Here is a 20,959-nt window from a genome sequence, read left to right on the forward strand (position 1 = left end):
GTTGATGAATCACTGGATGAAGGGGGGAGCTAATTGAGACAATGCATGATGGATTTCCTGACACATTCCTGAAAGGGAAAGCAACTTATTTTTTATCCAGCCCAAGCTCGTTGGATCTCCTCCTCACCGCAGGTCAAAGACGATTTATCAAGCTTTCACTCATTCTGCCCACGAAATATATCTTCATCTATAGCTGCACCTTTTTCCCGCTCAGCCTCGGGTTCAGCAACATCACACGTTAATGAACCACCTCCACCTCATAAAGCTGTTTTATGAATCATCAAACTGCAACACATTATAAATAACACAGTAATCCCTTAACAATGATGCATTGTATTCATCACATTCAAGCCTGCATCTTCAAAAAGGCATCTTGGAGTCAAAATAACACCTTCAATTGATTTGCAACATGGCTTTGATCCATTTTCTTGTGTTATATCCTTTAATTTAATGTGAGAGCCAAATATAGCCAGACACCACTTCCCTCTGATCATGTGCTGTACACACTAAGCTCAACGTACTTCAAATCAAAAATAAATCCTCCACTGCTCAAGTTCAAGCATTGTTTTCCTTCAGTGCCGTGACGTACAGAGACTGAGGCTAAGCTGGTGAAAGTTGCGCATTACAAAAAGGTAAGAGTGCGAAATTTGTATTCCGCATCTATTCTTTAATATCTTTGCTGTAATTTTTTTCCACAGCAATCATACGACCTTCAAAATCCTCCCGCGTGAACATGCATAAAGCATCAAAAGCATGAAAGTGCTCCTTTGATCGTGTCGAATTGCAGGAGAGAAAGTGTGCGTCAATAATGTAGGACGACGCTCGATGAGTGTGAATTAGTGACATCATCATAAGGTGATCAGTATGTAACCCATCACCGCCGTCCTCGTGTTCACGTGCTGCTGCACCTGGAAAGTCCTTGTGCAAATACATGCAGTGTTAACATATTTCATGCACACTGACAGGAGGGATGCAATCAGCTGCTGAGTGGACTCTGTGACAGAACTGTTTTGTCAACTTCTGTCTATGAGGTCACGATCAATTTTCAATCTCAGCTAGAAAAGAGACTGTCATCCTGTAATAAAAGAAAAATCACCCAAGATGGAAAGAAAGGAAAAAATGTTCCCCCATAGGTCATGACTCTGAGATTGGTTGGACAGATTGATTGTTTCAGCGTGAATGATCATTAACTTAAAACTTAAGTCTTGTCTAAGTTGTTTTGGAAAATCTGTGCTTTGTCAGATTTCGTGACTTAAAATGCCGTTTGCATGTTGATGCAAGGCCCAAACCCAGAGGAAAAATCCAGATTGTTTTGCAAAAATATTCGCATTAGCGTGGACAGGGCTTTAGCTGTGTCCACGCTAACAAAGGACCTCAAATCTGAAGAGGGTTTTACTTTTAACCCAATCAACTTAAATCTAGTAAGTGTTATTCCTAAAGCTGACAAAACACTGACTATTCCACAGCTTTTAACACAACTGTGTTTATTCTGGTTCTGACGCTACACTAAAACAACACCAGCCCAAAGGGAACTCTGAGACATATCGATTTTCTTTTGTATGTATTTAAATATGTGATTTTAAAGCTATTTAACCATTTATTAACACATTTGAGATAGCTATGGGAAAATCTAAAATAAACTTTAGCATTTGTCTAGCTGCAGCTATCTCATATGTTAGCTTTCAGTTAAAGGGGACATTGTATGCCCATTTTACCACAAGTTGATATGGTTCCTTGGGGTCTTAATGAAATGTCTGTAAAATACCACAAGGATCATTTCAAACAGCACCCTTTTTACCCTGTCTAAAACAGCCCTCCACAGAGTGACCTGTTTTGAGTGCCTGTTCCTTTAAATGCTAATGAGCCAGCTCCCCCCTCCCCCCTCTCCCCCCATGATTTTAAACGATATAAATTACATATTTTATATGATATAAATTATCAAATATGCATCCCATACTTTGTATTCCCCTTCTGTTGTCCTGGAGTTTTAATTTTCCCAATCACATAATTAAATGTCCCCCTCTGCCCATCCACTACAAGCACACAAGCAGACAGACAGAGAGAGAAAGAGAGGTGGGGGGGGGGGGGGCTATGAAGACCATCATTTACCCCCGAACCCCGACATTCAACGGGTACAACAACAAGCGGAGAAAGCAGAATCGTGGGCTGACCAGCGCGGAGAAATGCGCGTCCAATGGGGGGGCGGGGGGGGGGGGCATGGCCATGTAGGGAGACTTCCAGTGTATTGTGACGACACAATACACAGGAAGCTCATTCCAGTCACTCAAGCATGACGTTTTTTTTTCCAGAGTTTTGGGGTTGGTAGGCCAGATACCCACATTAACGTGTAGAAGCACTAACAAAGTGGAATTTTCATGATATGTCCCCTTTAATATCACACCCTACTTTATATATCATTTGGCACGGTGGTGCAGTGTTTAGCACCGTTTCCTGACAGCGAGAAGAGACTGGGTTCTAACCAGGGCCTTTCTCTGTGGAGTTTGCATGTTCTCCTTGTGTATGCATACGTTTCCTCCAACCGTCCAAACACATGCAGGTGATGTGGGGACTCTAAATTGCCTGAAGGTGTGAATGTGAGTGTAAATGGTTGTTTGTCTCCATATGTCAGACCTGTGATGAACTGGGGACCTGTCCAGCCCAATGTCAGCAGGGACTGGCTCCAGCTTCCCCGCAACCCTCCGCGGATAAGTGGTTTACGGCAAATAAATGATCTTTAACTATCAAGTCAGCCATCTTTCAAAATACAAGCTGTTAAATTGCGTCATTAGCGAGATGTGCTTGCAGGCACAGACAGAAAACAACCAACAATAACAGCACTTATGAGGAGATCAACACAAACAGTTGTGTTTGTGCCTAAAACTGCACAAATTGCAAAAATAATGAGCGGAATGTATCTCTGAGTCTATCAGTGGCAGATCTGGGTTAGACGAAGACTGTGGATGGCTTTTTTTACACTGAAGCTGCAGGAATAAACAACAGTTTCATGGTTAGACAGCTCGTCACTGTGTGTTCATGGCTCTTTCAGGGATAATGATTTGTCAGCGTTTGGATGTAAAGTGTGGCGAATCATTTTGCTTATAATAAACTTCTTAAACAGCCATGCAGGGGCTATTTCACCACTCTGAGTAACGATGAAATCCTGAATTGACAGTTTACACTGTTTACAGTCCAGTCATTTATAATATTACTATAATCATAAAATGAGGGTCTCTGAGGGCTGTTAAATTGTGCAGCAGACAAACAATATGCTAAAGTTAGTGTTTCATACAAAAACAAAGTGTTTTTAATTTCTAGTCAGTAGGTCTGTGCAAGTATGATATTGTTACAACAGCTACCGATTCTCACTGGGATGTGTGTTAGTGTGGTTATTGTATTACTGCATTTATGTGGTACATTTCACGCACACATTCACACACTGACAGCACCACAGCTGTTGGGGGCAACTTGGGGTTCAGTATCTTGCCCGAGGGCACTTTGGCAGGGATGACCTGCTGACCTTCTGATTAGTGGATTGACCCGCTCATAGCCACCCCATAATAACACACATCTGCAATGCAAAGAGTTTGTACATCTATGCAGCACAATAGTTTCTTATTATTCAGAAGATTCAGGTTTGACCGAATGTGTTTTGAGTAGTATTGTGTCCACATACTTTTGTCAACTGCTCATGCATTCAGATTTAATTGCACACATCAAATTAAAGTCCCACACATTTGTCATGAACCAGCACATATGACAAATATTTACCATTCAACAAACAAACGGCAGCACTTCATCAGAAAGGCTACTCCTGAGGAGAAGGTGAGCTATTTATGTTTGGATTCCACTCATGGCTTCACTGCTGTAAAGTGGCCCTAGTGTTGTGAAGCCGTAAGAATTACAGAAATGTGAAAGTACTTCACCAAGGCTTCTAAAAACACAATAAAGCTACCAACTGAATATTTTGCTACGTAAGTGGCATCACTTGACTCCTGCACAATCTGAGGGAACAATTCAGATTTGATTTGATTTCCTTAGAAATTGACCAACAACTAGAAAACTGATGGACACCGTCAACCAGTTAAATCCCCATCAATTCAAACTCGTAATATTCTGAATATATAGTCACCCCAAGGCCAAGCTAAGATATCTAAACTCTTTTTTTAGAGAATGTCATTATTTTTGTTTACACTTGCGGCGGCTCCTATGGATAATCTCCTGCTCTATTCTCTGCAGATTTTTACAACAGGACAGGAAAACCTGCAGAGAACGTCCGCAGCCACTGATTCGACATTTGCGTTCTCACATGCAGCCCCTCTGGAGGATGTCAGGAGATTATCTGGAGTTCAGTGCATGTCTGAAAGCAGCTTAACATAACATTATTTATTTAAACTTTAAAATGTCTCCCTCTGGAACCACAGAAAATACTGTACTGTAATACTGTAAAATTAACTCTGTGTGCAAAATTGGTGAAAGTTCGCCCTGACAGGGAATATGACATTTGTATTGAAACTGAAAATTATTTTCATGGTGGAGGTTATTACCAAAGTCACCACTAAACCAAAAATATACTGTTAATTCTCTGATTAGCAATGCGCTATCTGATCTGGTATGTTGTTAATTTAAATGTATTCAATTATCTGTTGAGACAAGCTACATATTGAAGCACGGAGTACAAGGGTTAGTAAAAAAAAGTAGCTATGTAACATGAGTGGGAGGTTTTGATTTGAAAGGTGACCTGAGTGATTTATTTATGTTATGTGGCAATTTGGCCTTTCACAGGGCAGTTTTATGTTTGCCGAGCTACTTCTTCATGCAAACACCACACAATGTTTAATCTTGCAGATACTAAGCATCGCTGCAGGGTGGAAGATAACGAATACAAGACGATTTCACCGACCAAATCCACAAACCCAGTGTTAAAGGCTGAAAATGATCACCTCCCACCCTGAGCGCTCTGTCATGTATCAAGTTAAAAGTCCTTTGAAAAGTGGAGACCCTGCTGAGGCCTGAGGTCACTTTGTATGTGATTGGATAAGAAAGCTCAAGGACTTTTCGGCTGTAATTTCAGGCCTCAAACTAGAAAAAAAATAAGAGTGGACAAAGGCTCTTTCCTTACCTATAATGTGTGGTATTGTGCCATATGGTCCCTCAGAAACCACACATTCACCCTCAAAGAGCAAGATGAGCCTGTGGAAAAGAAGCAGAGGGTAAAAAAAGGTTAAGGGACTGTTTTCTTTGTTCTTACAAGTGCTGCACAACTCATGTAATCACTACGTGACGTTAGCAAGGGCAGTTATGTAAACGCAAAAAAAAAGCTGCGATTCAAAGTCTATATGTGGGGGTGTCCAGCATTTCATCGTTTAACTAAGTTAACTCACTGCAAAATGACACTGTTAGGAACAGACCTTCTGTTCACACATTTTCACTCTTCAGACTTTCTGGGCTCATCATTTATGAAAGACGTAGTTTTTTGTCTGTTTGACCGATTTTTTTTGCTGGTTCATTTCTGCAGTACAGACGTCATGAGACACCAAGAAGTCCTTTTCATTCGTCTTTAATCTATTTCCAGGGTGACAGCAGCGTTCACAGACAGGCTAAACAGGACCAAACTAAAACTTTTAAGTCTGAAGACTCACTATATACAGGCTTGGAAATACTCAAGACTAGCAACATAAGTACGCTACATATACAATGCAACAAAATACTGTAAATAAAGTGGTACTCTCCAATAAAAAACAACATCTGTTGTGATGAATAAACGTGCTATTGTCTGTACGACATCTGTCTTGTACAGTCATTACGGTAACCGCTTTTAATGCTCATTCAGTTTAGAGACCTCACCGAGTATTATGTTTTCATTTTGTCCATTAAACTCAAGTTCACAATAATGCCTCTATTCAAAAATAGATTGTTTTAGTAATTTAATTTTGTGAAATATCACAATGTTAATATTTTACGTTTTTTAAGTTGTTCAAGTTCAAGAGAAGAATGTTAAAAAAAATGAAATGATCAGTGATCTGTGCCTTTTCTTCGATAACCAAGCACTCTTGTCATTTTTCTTAATTATCACAATTTGGTTCACAATAATGACAACATGGCCTTCTTATTACTCTTTCTAACCCTATCCCTGGAAATACATTACATCCCATTATCATGTTGATAGTAAAGTGTGGGAAATTCAAATAGGTTGAAGGAGATCCCATGTAATGAAGTCACTCTACAGAATACATCACTGTATTGAATTACGCAGCATTATAAAGAGCCTACGAGAAGGGTCTGACTCACTCCTGTTCATATTGGACCTCTGTGACCACCTGAATAACCGGTTGATTGTGACGCCGCCTGGGACGAGGCCATCAGACGCACGTCCTCTGCGGCTAAACCCAAAACTCTCCAGACCAGTGTAGGAGGGAGGGGATTAGATTGGTTGATAGGAAATAATTGAAACAGATCACAGTCGGGTGTTTGTGCACGGCCCTGGCTCCCAAGTGACATTATAATCTGGGTAAGGACTGAACGCACATTATTCATCGCTTTTCTCAAATTATTTTGTGCCCAGTCATCACTCAACAAGCTGTTTGCCTTTCTGAACACAGCGAGAGCTTCATATTGCTCGTTTGCTCTGCCAGTGTGTGTGTGGGAGTAATAGTATGGGTGTGTGGTTGTCTGAATACGTTGGTGCTCTGCTTCCCGTATAGGGATGCTTAATTTAGAAGGTCACACATGTACTGCACACATTGGTTGGTTGTTTTAAAACACAGAGCAAGGAGAAATGTCATCTTCTGCTCTTTGAAGGAAACACATGGTCTCTTGGAGTGATGAAAGAGGGTGAGGAGGCGTTCAGCGTAAAAGGAAATGAAGAACATGGCGCCTCTTTTCTTCCTCTGTTGATAGTAAACATCTTTATATTCTGCTCGGTGCTTCTTCTCAAGCCTTTTCAAGTCGGAGGTGAAGCGGACACACATTCACTTCATTTTCCTGCATTCCTCTCGGTTAGGAAACCTAGTTGCACCTCCCTAATCACCCTCCCTCTCCAGTTCCCTGGCGATGTCATTGTGATGATTGGAAAACTTGCAGGCGCACCCCCAACGGCGCTTTGATTTCTGGGGCAGAGTCTGCTCGGTAAGGCTCTGCTGTCGGCCAGGGGGGGGGGGAGCCAATTAAACAACAGCTTTACCATTCGAATTTAGCAGGTCCCCGGCTGGGCTTATCCCGTCAATCAACTGCGCTAACGAAGGCATCAAAAGACGCATCTTATCATCCGAGAGAATTCAACTCAAACCTTCTGACTGAAATATGATCAAATGATCTTTGAATTTGATGGAGATAGTGATTGGATTCTAATCACCAGATCTTTGCCCATTCAAGAGGTCGATATTAGCTTGTTTAAAAAGGCACAACAGCCGGGAAATCCAAGTCACCTCTCCTGGACTGTCATAGCTGTCCAAATTTAAATTCCATTTAACTGCTTCCAGCAATAACCTGCTGTGTGGTTCATATCCGACCTGACAAAATGACTGAGGGAATTGAGACTTTAAAAAGATGCCATGGGAGCACAGTTTCATTACGACAACACAATAGGCCTATTAATAATATCCATAATGTACTTGGAACTTTGTTTGTCCTTCCTTTATGACATGCAGCAGCACTACTGTTCATTAAAAGATTCTCTCCATAATGTGCTTTCGCAGTAAGTTAACAGGGGACAAAATCCAAAGTCATTCTGGGCAAAACTCTATTCCAAAGTTTACCTGCAGTTAATTTGATGCATCAACAGTCAGATTTAGATACAATTTAATTTATTTAAAATTTGGAAAACTTCCTCAGTGTGGTCCTGACAAGTTTTGTGGTGAGCTGTGGTTGAAGAACATCATGGAAGCTGTCTCTTGGCGAGATAATCTCTTGTGATAGACTTTAATTCACTTCAGTTAAACTCTTGAATTTCTGCACTGTAGATTTCCCCCCCCCCCCCTCATTTACACTGAAAGGGCTTTGAGAAAGGATTTTTAATGGCCAGTATGAATGCGAGGGACAATGACAGTTTGCAAAAGCCGTTTCAAGGCTCATACGGGGAAACGACTTATTTTAGGCTTGGAACAACGGAGTCTCTCTTTTCCAGGGGATGTCCTTGTTGCAGATGAATTCAAATCCAGTAAGCCCTCAGGCTTATAGGCCCACATTGTCAGACCGTTGCTAACCATGTTACTGCTGCTCTAGTCAATACATCTGGTTTCAGTAACATTCAGTTAAAGCTCTACGATGCCTGTCGGAATTCAAATTGAATTATTCAATAAATTTGTTACAGTAAGATCAATCTGTGGCGGCAGCTTGCGGTTTTATTTTGTTGGAGTATTATTTCCTGTTTTAATTTGAAACCACTCATGAGCTGTTCCTCAATTCCGTGGCTGCATCCTTCGGAGGTCACAGTTACACAAAGGATGCGGTCCTCATGGGCCGCGTAGACTGGGAAAGCTAAACCGAAATGAGAAACCCTCGGGTTTTTTTCAAAACATGTGTGCGGTTAGCTGTTTGGTTGACTCGAAACTTGATACTGAAGCTTGTTGGCACCACTACCTCCTTGAAAAACAGTTCTTCACTGAAGTGGGATAGGTTGGGCTGGGAAGAACTCACCCGTCATTTCTCAGGGAAGAAAGGACGCATTTTCAGGGGCCTTCCAAACAGGACAGGCACGCATTCCATCTTCAAATGCAGCCTCCAAAAGAGCCCCTTGATTGAGACACAGCTATTGGGAGATGAGATCAACCCCATGATATTTTGATGACCCAAAGTTTTGAGCACGTCTGATATAGAAATAAGAGGAAGTTGTGTATTTTTGGTACGAACACCAACATGTCTTGCATCTAATGAGGGTATTTGAGTTAAGGTTATTAGCGATAGACTCTTAAATTGGCTGCTTAATTCGCACTCAGTTTTGCATCATATTAAATTAATAAGTCCAATTATTTTTTGCTTCCCTCCAGGATTCATTTAGAAGAGTTGTGGCCAGGCATGAGGATAGATTGCCTGCCGAAGAAATAGGATGAGCTCTAAATGCTGAATGATGAAGATTTTAATCAAATGTTCTGCCCGGGTCAAACTCCAGCTGATTGGCATTCACCTTAAAAAGCCAGGGGGCACAGGGTTAGTTCTATGTGATGTTTCAGCTAATCTGATAATGCTGAGACATGCGATTTATTTAAATAAACAGTTAACATTGGAGAGAAACGCAATGCAATTTCAAATGGGGATATTGGAAACATAATGTCTAGACCAAACCAACAAGTATTCATTTTATATAGTCTTAAATACCCTCAAGTCCAACAAATTATTTTTCATTCACCCCTGGAAGAAATATTTGTAAAGTCAAAAATAAAAGTCGAATAAAAAATATATAAAAGGTACATTATAGGCCTCATAAAAGTTTTCCAAGCACACAACATTTTTCTGCCTGTGTTTGTTTAGTTTTTATTTCAAATGTTTTTTTTGTTTTCTATTTAAAACACTTCCTTTAAGCCTGGCCAAGGTACGTCATCACTGAACAAATATCCATTTGGAAAAAATATTCTTTAATAGGTAATATGAGTGTCCTCTCTTCAGGGTCAGCACTGATGTCAAAGCGTATTATTTATAAAAACTGAGACCTTGGGACCCAAAAGGTTTGCAGACTGTTCCCCCTGGAGGCTCCAAATTCATTTTTAGCATTCTGTTTGGGGTTAAAAATATATGTGGTAATCCATTATTTTTTGTATTCATCACAAGTAGAAACACAGCCATTCTCATATAAAGCCATATTTTTACCATGTTTCTTTCTCGTGATGTTTTCCAAGCTCAGACTCGTGTATTTTTCATTTGCGTGGTGCTGCTTTGTGCCATACACTGGGTCATTTCTAAAGATGAAACAATGTATTTGTGATCTGCCTTTAAAGATTTACAACGTCCACAGAAATCAAACGGCAGGGAACTGACGTCCACAGACAGGGCAGGGTAGTCAGAGAGTGTTGCAATGCTGAGTGACATAATGCCGGTTTTGGTCTTTTCATGAGATTTGTTTCCCATCTGAATAATATGAAGTGATGCTTGGCTTGTCCTTACAACGCCAATTATGAAATATTTTTTTGGTAGGAATTTAAATAGTATTCAGACCAATAAATTAATTTAACTTGAATCAAGATCCAAATGGAATAAAAAATTGTGCATGAATCCTTTAGTGTCATACCTGAGCTTATCGAGCATTAAAAAAGAAGTTTTAAATGATATCTTCCAAAATGCTTCTGTCAGCAGAATACCAATGTGTTTCTTTTTTTTCTGCCTCTCTGTGGTACAGTGCCAAGGTTAAATCATCTCAGATACATTCAGGATTTCTCAAGGAAAAAGAACGAAGGCGATATTAAAACCACTTCAGCAATCAGCATGGTTCCAGTCATTTCAACATCATTTAGCTCAGAATGAACCACTGGGTTTTGCACCACAACAAACCCTGCTGTGTGAAGTTATGTTCAGGACCCACTTTAAATTTAATGAATGAGTGCATTTTGGGTAGGCTGGTTATGGTTATGTTGTGGGATTTAATGAGCACACCGCCATGACACATCACACGCATTCATGATGACTCTACGATGTTAGTGATGGAAACAATGAATAAGTCAAGTTATTCTTCAAATGTAAATATGAGCCACTGTTACTATAGTAGTTTTTGAATAAACTTTGCTTTCTCGTATTGTTTTAACGGTTGCATATTTTAAACTGGTCAGCATGTGTGGCTCAGTTGCTAAAGATAGCTTGCTGTACTCTGAAGTTTGTTATTAAACTCTGGCTCGGGGCAATGGATTTTAAAAATGTAATAATGAATGTGGGGAGCCCAAATGTGATTTAATAACTAGCTAAATAGGCTAGTGGCTAACAATACGTTTGTACTGTGTAAGCATTGTCTCAAAACACAAATCGATTCTTATCTTTGAATTACACATTTAGGTGCTTAAAAGGGTCTGCCTAGATTTGGCATGATCACGTGTTATTGGTGTTATGGCAGCAACGGTTAATATCACTCAGAAGGAAAAGAGATCCAGGTTGAATATACATAATGTTCATTTATAGATTTTTAATCATAGCACTTGCCACAAAGGGGTTTCCACAAGAAACAATATAAAAAAAACAATGAAATTCAAACTACATTATTAAAACCAACCAAATGGAGATAGTCATACATTACAGTAACATGTGCTGTACATCTGCAAGTATGTTTGCATTATTCTATGATCTTCATACTTAAGTCTCTCATAAGCATGATAGAGATGATTTGAGCGTTTTGAGAGAGGAACATTTTGTACTGCAAGTCCTGGGTCATTACACCAGCTAAATGATGACTGTTCTGGAAAAAAAAAAGAGTAAGAACCCTGCATCAGTGAGGACAGAAATTAGTCAAAAGTCACAAAGGTTTGGTATTTTGATTTAATTTCAAAGATCACTTTCTACCTCAAGTGGATGAATGAGTCACTCAGTTCTTTTTCTTTTGCAGTAAAATATGTATCACTCATGAGGCTGTAAACAACAGCCTCTGGCAGCTGGCAGGCATTTAGCATTTTGGCTCAAACTGAAAACCTATGCTCATGCTGTGGCCGTACTATTTTTGGCTTTTTACTCTGTCCGTATTTCAATTACCTTCAACTTAAGAGTCAGTTTACACCAAAGAGGCTACGACACATCCTGTCGTCCATACAACACATCAAGTCATTAGCAACTGGCTCTCGCTCAGCTTCAAAAGCAGATGGAGAAACCGCACACAAACGCCTCCGCCAAAGGCCTCCTCGGACATTGCATGCGTGTCAAAGTAGTTAGTGGGCATGAGGAAACGGACAGAACTGGGGTCTCAGCGACAAGCCAAGAGCCTCCCTGCAACAACGTCCCACACTGCACCGCCCGTGGAGAAGTGTAATCACATTTTCCGCAAGGGCGGTTCTAAAGCCCGTGAAAAAAGGGTTTATCGAATTCACAGACATTGTCATTACGCAGTCCGTGTGGTTTCCCTCCATATCTGCAGCCACTTATATCCTGCCAGTGCAGTTTAAAGAGCTTCGAGGCTCGGAAATACACACACACACACACGGGTGCTACAGATAACACACAGAGGGAAATTACAAGGTACTGTCGATGGGGGATGTGTACTGAGGTGCAATTTTTTTTTTCTCTAAATAATTGAAGTACTGTAGATCCAGGTATATGATTTATTGAGATTGTGACTGTATCTATGACCTATTTTAAACATTTTATCCACTTTACTTTTCATACTGTTAAACCTTTGAGTTGTTGTCATTTTAGTTTCTGTAAGTACTGTCTGTGGCATTTCACTTAAAGTCACAGTAGTTTAGAAATGTATTTTTACATTCCCAGAAAGTTGGGGGACTTGCAAGGTTTAACATAGGCTCAGCCGTGTTTGGAGCCAAATGCTAACGTGCACAAAATAACAATGCCCCTGACTGACCCAACTTGTGAACCCTGGAGCCGTCCCATGGCTGGAGAAGAAAAAAGCAGGTGCTGAGGTATCATGGCTTTGGTCCCTATGGGTCATAGGCTGTATATAAAAGATGGACGACGTGTCTCCACTTTCTCCCACTGCACCAAAATATCCCAATGGTGAGTTAGTGGAGCTGTGGTGTCAAGGAAAATTAATTAAAGTTTTTGTTTTGCCCATGTGCCATCAACTAACATGGAAGAGTTGTTTATGACATACTGCAGCCACCACCAGGGGGCTATGGCGGTGTTTCTTCATTTTTGCAAAGCTGTTACGTAATCCATCTTTACATTAAGTCTGTGGCTGTTTCCGAAATCCCCCCCCCCCCCTACTTTACTATATAGGGTGTTCTATGTAGAGGACTTTATAGTGAGCTTATCAAATAAATAAACGTTTTCGTTGTCGAAGGATTATGTAGAACAGCGTCTACCGGTGGAAAATCTGACAGTATATTTTAATGTTCATTATTTTACAATCAGTATGAATACGTTTAGGAAATAAACTGAATCACCATCTTTAAATGTAGAAATAAAATAGTTAGTCTAAGTTTGTGCTGCGATGCTCTGCTCTTATTTACTTTTGTACGACAGATTCGGCTGTTCCTGCTTCCCTCTCTCCTGTCATCTCTGCGCCGCAAGCACAATGCATGATGGTATGTATTACTCAGTTAGTGACCATCAGTTGTAAACTAGTTTTCATTGTGGGAGACAATGAGTCCACGACAGCACTGCAAAATGGCAAACTCACTATATAGAGAACATATAGTGATTAGTGAGTGATTTCGGACAAAGCGTATATCGATAAGTGAAGCTCAGAGGTCACTGGGTCCTTCACTTCCCATAATGCAACTTAGTAGTGATTTTTGTTGAATTCCACTTCTTTTTTATTAACTCTGCCAGGTTGTAAGTCCTGGCCTAGATATCCCTGATTACATTTTTAGGGTAATTTTGCCACACTGGATTACTCACAGAGAAAGGTTTCAAACTAAATGTTATATATTTATGTATTTTATTTAAGTGTTCTTATAATTAAAGTGTTAATAAAAAAAACAAGGATGTCAATAATGTACAATTCTACATAGCCCTCAAGTTTAAAAAAAAATTTTACTTCAAAAGACAACATTTAATTCTAGCTGTCTCCACAAACCTTCAATAAATTAGTTGGGAAAGTGTCATATTAACTCTTCCTTAGACAAGATGTGACATATGCCGGGTTTAATCATTCATCAGCTATAGCTGTAGAAGTGGGCTAACAAGCCGACTGACCTGCTTTAGAATTACAAACTATTCCATGACATCTACCAGGAGTACGAGTGTTTACTCCAGTTTGGACGACACAGGCGGACTGACCATCTGGAGTCTCTTTTTTCCCCAGAGAGGTTGGTGGATGTGTGGGCCGGTCGTCAGCCAAGCACGGTCTAAATAATGTCCCGCAGTGATTTTGGCTGGTGTACTGTTCATCCCCGATCCATTTTTCTGCCCGTAGGTAAATGTTTGGTGTAGACACAGAGTAGATGGTCATATTCAATCAGAGGGTCTAAATGTAAAAATGAAATGTAGTGTAAAATTGAAAATCTAAAAAACACAGTTCTGACTGAGGATTTGAAGGCGAAAAAAAACCATCCCTGAGGCAGAAGCGGCCTCACAGCATTAACTGTTTCATTCATTTGTCAGAACAGCAGCAACTGTCAGTGCAACATTTCTCCTGAGATCAATATATGACTGCATGTTGCCGTCACTGCGTCTAAGTACTCGGCTATCTTGTCTTCAAGTGCCTCTGGGATTTATCCCCTCCTGGTGAAAGGTAAGCCAACACAGATCCCCAGCTTTAGAATCAGAAATGAGCGAACTGCGTGCAGTTAAATTCGTATCGGCAAGTGCCCCCTCCAATAAAGGCTCGCTGGCCACAAGTGCCTGTAGAGATGTGGAGATGTAAAGCGTCCTGCAGCTAAGCACTTCAGACAGGCTAAAAACATTCCACCTGACTGCTGGGGTATTTAGCAGCAGCGACAGCATGTGGCTGCGATTGCTTTCACTTTGGAATGACATTACATTCAGCCTGGTTTGAAATGAACCCAGCTTTCTCATTCATGTTAATCAGACCACTTGTATTGTGGTGCCCGGGATCGTCTAAACAAAAAAGTGGAAAGACAGTGTCATTCCGAAATGCAGTGGCGTGGCCAATAATGACATGCGACCACACATATCTGTCACAAACAATATCTTGCCGCTTGTAGCATTGTGTATCAGAATCGTATTTATTGCCCACGTAGGTTTTTCAACTTGTTTATGCAGTGCATCAACATTAAGTTGAAGAAATAGGTTGAAAAGAAGAACACAAGCCTCGGCCAATGCCCACCATGTCCCTTTGATTAAAACTAGCCTTGTAGCCATATTAGGTTTCTCAACTCCACACTGGTGGTACTTACAGATTTCTATGTAGCACTTGTTAAATCTCAAACTTCACATCCATAAATAACATGCATATGATACAAGTGCTGGGTCATCCCCGAGTATGGTAGTTTTTCCGTAATCCTGCCAACTAACAAATAAGCAAAAAAAAATCTCCTTGGCGGAGAGAATCAAGAAGCAGGCCTAAATGCATCTACCTTACATAAAATTGAGGCCGAGGAGCAACTTACTAACTTTGCCTCATATTATTTCAAACCGCTGCGCATTGCGTTGCTGTTTGATAAAACTTTAAACTAGATCTCCTGGTTTGCTATTTCATCGTGTACACCTGTAGCAACCCACACATCACACCACTCTTTTTTGTATCTTCTAAATATTCAGCTTTGTTTTATGTGCACATGAGCCAGAGAGTTCAACGGGATCACAAACAACTCAACATGTGCTTACGGGTGGAGAACACAGTGCGCTTCTCATTGTGTCTTCTAGTTCTCAAACAAAAGAGATCAATGATAATGAACAAATGATGAAGTAAAATAAAAAAAACATGTTGAAGCTTGCATTTGGATCTCAATTCATGAGCTGACAGGAAGATAACACCAAACAGCTGCGTGTAAAGGCTGCGTGCTTCAGTCAGTGTTTTACAGCTCATGCTGTAACAACAGTCCATTATATAGGCCACACCCACAGAGGAAATCAACAGGCGTAATCATGACAACGGAGTACAGGTGCCACCTATCAGAGAGAGTCAAACGGCACGTGGAGTAAATCGATTATACATCTTTGGGTTCAAATGTAATTTTCTGCTTTATCGAAAAATGTGTGTACTATGTGAATGAAGAGAAAAATCACATTTCTTAAAGGACAACAGGAAATGCTTGCGTCAGTGAGGCAAAAACACAAGTGTCAGTTTCACATCAAATTCTCGAGTCTGTCACCTTCCCTTATATTGCCCATAGCAGATTCTGTCCCCATAATTGCTCCACAGTGTGTGTCCGTGTTTACCCTGCGGATATGTGAGACAATTGGATAGTATTTGTGTCCCTGAAAGACTTTTGCAGCTGCCATTTGCTGCATCCGATGTCAAAACTACACAGGGACAGTTCTGCATGTAAGGACACAGTAAATAAAACTATGATTTTTATTTATTTATTGTGATGTCGCTGAATACGAATCATATCTCCATGAGGTGTATATAATTGATATGCTCTCGGCTGCTCAATCCCTCCAGATGTTTACTAATGAGCGGGTTATGGTTAATTAAATTCAACACATCTGTCGAAAGTATTATTTTGTGGACAAACAAGGTCTTAATCCTCTATTATTCTTTAATCTTCTTTCACTTGTCATGCTGCAATATAGAGTTGACAAAACATTTTGTTTTCACAAGCAAGGAACGATTATTTTAGAACCACAGCCCTGTCACATTCATTCATTTCAGAAACGTTATCTTCTTACAATTTAATATGCATATAAATAAATCTTTCACTTTAACTGTCTATCCATTCATCATCCCTCCATTCATCCAATTACTTTGAGGTTAGCAGGGATACAAAATAAAAAAGAATACAATTTTATTGATTAAAATGCCATTTAAAGTCCTATTTAAAAACAAACTTGTCTAGCAAATGATGTAATAATATAAAAGCATGACTTATATATGTATATTTATAATTGACATCACATGTGAATATGATATATGCTATTTTGGTAAAGGTCTTTAATTTGTTTGGTCTTCTCCTTGCACATTACTTTTAAATAAGAGTTTAACAGTGAGAAATCTGAAATGGCACCGATTGTGCCATCTGGACTAAAAACCTCTTTGACTTTGCTCTGCTTCACTTTATTAGAATAAACTGTGGCACAAATAATGTTAAATAACAAATACTGTTCTGCTATTGATATCTAAAGGTATTGGGATACAATTTTTTTTAGGCGGACATGAAATCTTTCATTTATATTTTGTTCTATCTTCATTTACTCTAAATAACATCTATACTGATGCAGAAAGTGTTACATTTATATAGATACCATGATTATTTCATGTCATTGAAATAATCATGTCATTTATGAGCAAGGCCCCAAACAGGTTAAGGATTTGTTAGATTTTTTTTTAAATGCCATTCTAAAAGGTATTGCATCCATGAGTTATTATAGGTCTAATTTTACCCCTCCACCTGGGCAGTATTATTTTTCTTTTTTGCTTGTGTGAAAGCAGGTGCTGAACACGGTCATCAGCGTGACGAGATAAGCTTCACCTGGACCTGGTGGTGCGCGCCGCTTTCTAAAACCTGCCTCCATCTGCAGCCTGGTCCTCTGGAGAGGAGTTCCCCGCGCCCTGCAGACCTGATGGCAGCTGTGGTTTACCTGGTTTTATTTCCTTAATAATTCTCTCACCTTGATGATATTTTCCTCTTTTTTTTTAGATAAATCCCTCCTGTTTAGTTGCCATCTCAGGTTGTGATAATCCACAGAGCCGAGCTGCGACATTTTACTGACAATCGCTCACTTCATCCCAACTGTGTCGAGAAGTGGGTACACGCTGGGAAAATGACAAAATGAATCGCGCTTCAAAATAAGCAGCATGAATATTAAACAGGTGATTTGTGAATGGAGTGTTTCGGAGGGAGAGAGCACATCTGTCCTCTATTGTCATCAACTTCAAAACCCTGCTTGTATGTGCGTGACTGTGAATTTAAATACCTCACTCAGTCTGGGTGAGTGCACATGCTTCTAATGTAAAGCACATGGCGTTGACCTGTAAAATACATTATATAAATAGCATGGCCTCGCTTTGATTTGAATGCAAGTGAACTGTGGGTTAAATCAGCCCTGTACTGCTCAGTATAGTCCAATAATGTGCCACTGAAAACCATTGAGTAAATCCGACAATCAAGATCAATCTGACAAATCAATTCAAGCAACCAAGCATGAATATTGACTTGCCACCGGTGCATAGGATTAATGCTACTGGTGCATAGGATTAAGTTATATTAGGAGTTTAAATTCAAATCTTCCAATATGTGTCCTTTAAAGAAAAGAGGTGCTTTGACAGCAGTAGAGAATAGGGACCTTAAATATTATATTTCAGGATTTAGTCACCTGTCAAAACGCTCACAGGGCATAATATTGGGGTATTTGTTTTTAATAATAGCCCATGATGTGACATTTTCTAGGTCATTTATAATGAAAACCTTGCCAACAATTTATGGCGTTTGTTTTTGTCAGGACATTTATTTTCCCATGGCAGATTTGGAACAAAAGGAGAGAGGATGTGGTTAAATATGTCAGAAGATGGTGATTTGCACTACATGCATGATTGCTCTGTGATTAGATCCTTTATCACTGTGAATCAGTCACAGGCTGTGGTCTCCAAACACATCAGTGATGTCATCTAATGACTGGGCCCTGCAATTTGTATATATATATACTTTGACCTAATCATGGAAACACACCAGTGCTACAGGCATATTGATTGTAGGTCATAATCTTGATATAGAGAACCTAAAATGCCTAAATGATAACAAATTTAGTAAAGTTTACTGCACTTATGTGTTTTGTTTTTATGTATATCTACTTTATCACAACTAAATGAGGAGGAGATATTCGGGCTTGTTTTTTTAATAAAAGAACAAGTTGTGTAGCACTGTGGCAAGACATGTCAAATCTACATTAAATCACAACACAGAAAACAAGAGGATTTAATTTCGGTGTCCTCCAGCCAAGGACATTGTAACTATAAATCAATGGTTTTAATTCTTGCGAAGAAAAGCAATGAAGCCTTTTCATTTTTTGAAAATGAGACACCAATGGCGAAATGAAATCAGCTGTCCAATTACAGCCTGGCCGGGGGACTGTAGGTAGAGTTTAGTCCGACAGAAACCTGCTTGGTGAAACCTTCGCCCATTGTGACACCAAAAGTAAAAGGAGGAGAGGTAATAGTGCCAGTAGTGTTGTAGACGAGCATAGCCAGTGGGCTTCTGATTCGTGTCGGAGTTCAGACATATTTAACTGGGTAAAGTGAGGAAAGCGGATCAATTCACCAACTGACGTGAACGTGTCTCGCCTCGTTCCACACGGAAATAAACGGGAAGCGAAGTTGTTTTGCTGAGTTGTGGAATTTTGTGAAGGCACTTTACAATAAACTTGCACTCAAAGTAAGTCAAATGGACATGCAGTGCACTATATGAGTTTCATAAACAGTGCTCTGCATTAAAGGGTTCCAGTCGCTTGGGGCCTCTACTATTGACTCTACGTTCAGTTGCATTTGGAATACAGACAATACTTGTGTGTCTGTGCAACAGTAGTACTCACCCACCCTCATGCCCTCGAGCTATGACTCTGCAACAATGTTAAAACTATTGGAGAAGTGCAGGGGGGGGGGATTTCTATGTAGGGCTGGATTATAAGTTCCTAATCAAACAAACTATAACATTAAGAAACTATTTGTTGAAGCCTTTTGGCAAACTACGATGACATAGTAAAAGAATACAACCTGCATGAGCAGTGACTTGAGGCATGCAACAAAAGAAGTTGGGAACCACTCCACAACTGTACCTTGACAGGATGCTGCATTTTATTCAGTGCATAAAGAGAACCTGAGAAATGTTCAGCTGTTATCACCCGGGCCACCTCTGGTTGTTGAGTACACACCCACCACCGCTTGAATACAAAAAAAATCCACTACAAGTGATTTACAAATTGTACGCCCCGTCACTCAGAGCATATTTCTGATGTAGAGCCAAAGCTGCTCAACTTTGTGATTCGGTGTCGCGGCACATGATTTGTTTCCTCCAAGCCCATTTGGCGCCGCCTGTCAGTGCGGCTTTAGCACCGTATTCTCAGGAAGTTAAACGACTGGATGTGCGTTCAGCATCTCCGGGACTTTTCCCGGTTTTGCGGCTAAGCCCCCTCGACGTTGCAGCTACCAATTGGTCTCAGTTGTTTCCACAATGAATCGGAAAGTGTTTTAATAAGGAAATCCAAACAGCTGGCGGTGTGGACAGAGAACTTCAAAGCCAGGTTAATATAGATCCCCTGAGCATTTGTCGCTCTGCCCCAACCTTTACACAAGTTGAAGAGGGGATGGAATTAAACTCTTATTTTTTTTTGGGGGGGGCGGGGGGGCTATAAAAAGCATATTTGTTTTTCCGCTCTCTGGGCGAGGTTCGCTGTCGGAACACTGCAATAAAACGAAACATGAAGAGTAACAGCAATAAATGCAGAGACGGGTGCTGCCCTGGGAGTTAACCTGCAGTATCAAACCCCACATGCACGGACGATAACATAACTATCCCTGTGATTCCTATAGATCCTTAAATCTAACAGATATTAATGTGAATCCAATAGAAAAACCCTGCACCCCCGGAGGAGGTGCATTTACTGTAAAAGAGGAAAGTCTCTCTAACATGCAACCTGAGCACAATCAAGTTCTCTCTCCAAGATATAGCGAGATCAGCTGACTTCCCCCATGTTATCAGGTCCTGCAGCTGACAGAGACATCAAAATCCCGACACGCACTATATTGCACATGGCACATTCATGACGTGTGCACATGCTGCCAAAGATGAAAGCCATGAGTCTGGAACAGGACATGTGGGAATAGATGTACAGTAACGAGAGCCTTGGGGGCCTGGCTTAATGAGGAGGATTAGTGAACCATGATGGGGCTCTTGTGCGCCGCTGTAAGAGGGGTGGCGAGGCTGGGAACGGCCAGGGCCTAGATATATGAGGGAGCAGCAGTCTGTCAGCTAGAGGACGGGCTCACCTCGGTCCCCAGGAAACTCTTAAATGAGGCGGAGGGAGCGCAGACCAACAGATGAAGCCAGATTGTAAAAGCTGACAAGTGCAATCAATAGATGGCACGCTGATATTAACTCGCTATCATCTTTTTGATATCCTGCTGAGATGGGACGGAAGAGGGAGGCAATTCCCGGCGTTGAAAAATGTTGTGTGTCTTCTTCACCCTGCAAATGTTCACGATTAGTTTTTCAGCACAAACATTATGTGACCTTAGAGCGCTCCATGAATCTCTTTCCAG

General features: G+C 40.5%; 1 protein-coding gene across 1 annotated transcript in view; it reads right to left on the reverse strand.

The window, feature by feature from the left end:
* Positions 1-20,959, reverse strand: part of LOC117756351 (leucine-rich repeat and fibronectin type-III domain-containing protein 2) — a 142,597-nt gene that overhangs the window by 42,056 nt on the left and 79,582 nt on the right. Inside the window, exon 4 of the mRNA XM_034576795.1 lies at positions 5,120-5,190. The gene's annotated coding sequence lies outside the window, so the exon portion shown is untranslated. The remainder of the gene's footprint in view (positions 1-5,119; positions 5,191-20,959) is intronic.

This window comes from Hippoglossus hippoglossus, chromosome 22 (assembly GCF_009819705.1).
Source record: "Hippoglossus hippoglossus isolate fHipHip1 chromosome 22, fHipHip1.pri, whole genome shotgun sequence".
Lineage (NCBI taxonomy): Eukaryota > Metazoa > Chordata > Actinopteri > Pleuronectiformes > Pleuronectidae > Hippoglossus > Hippoglossus hippoglossus.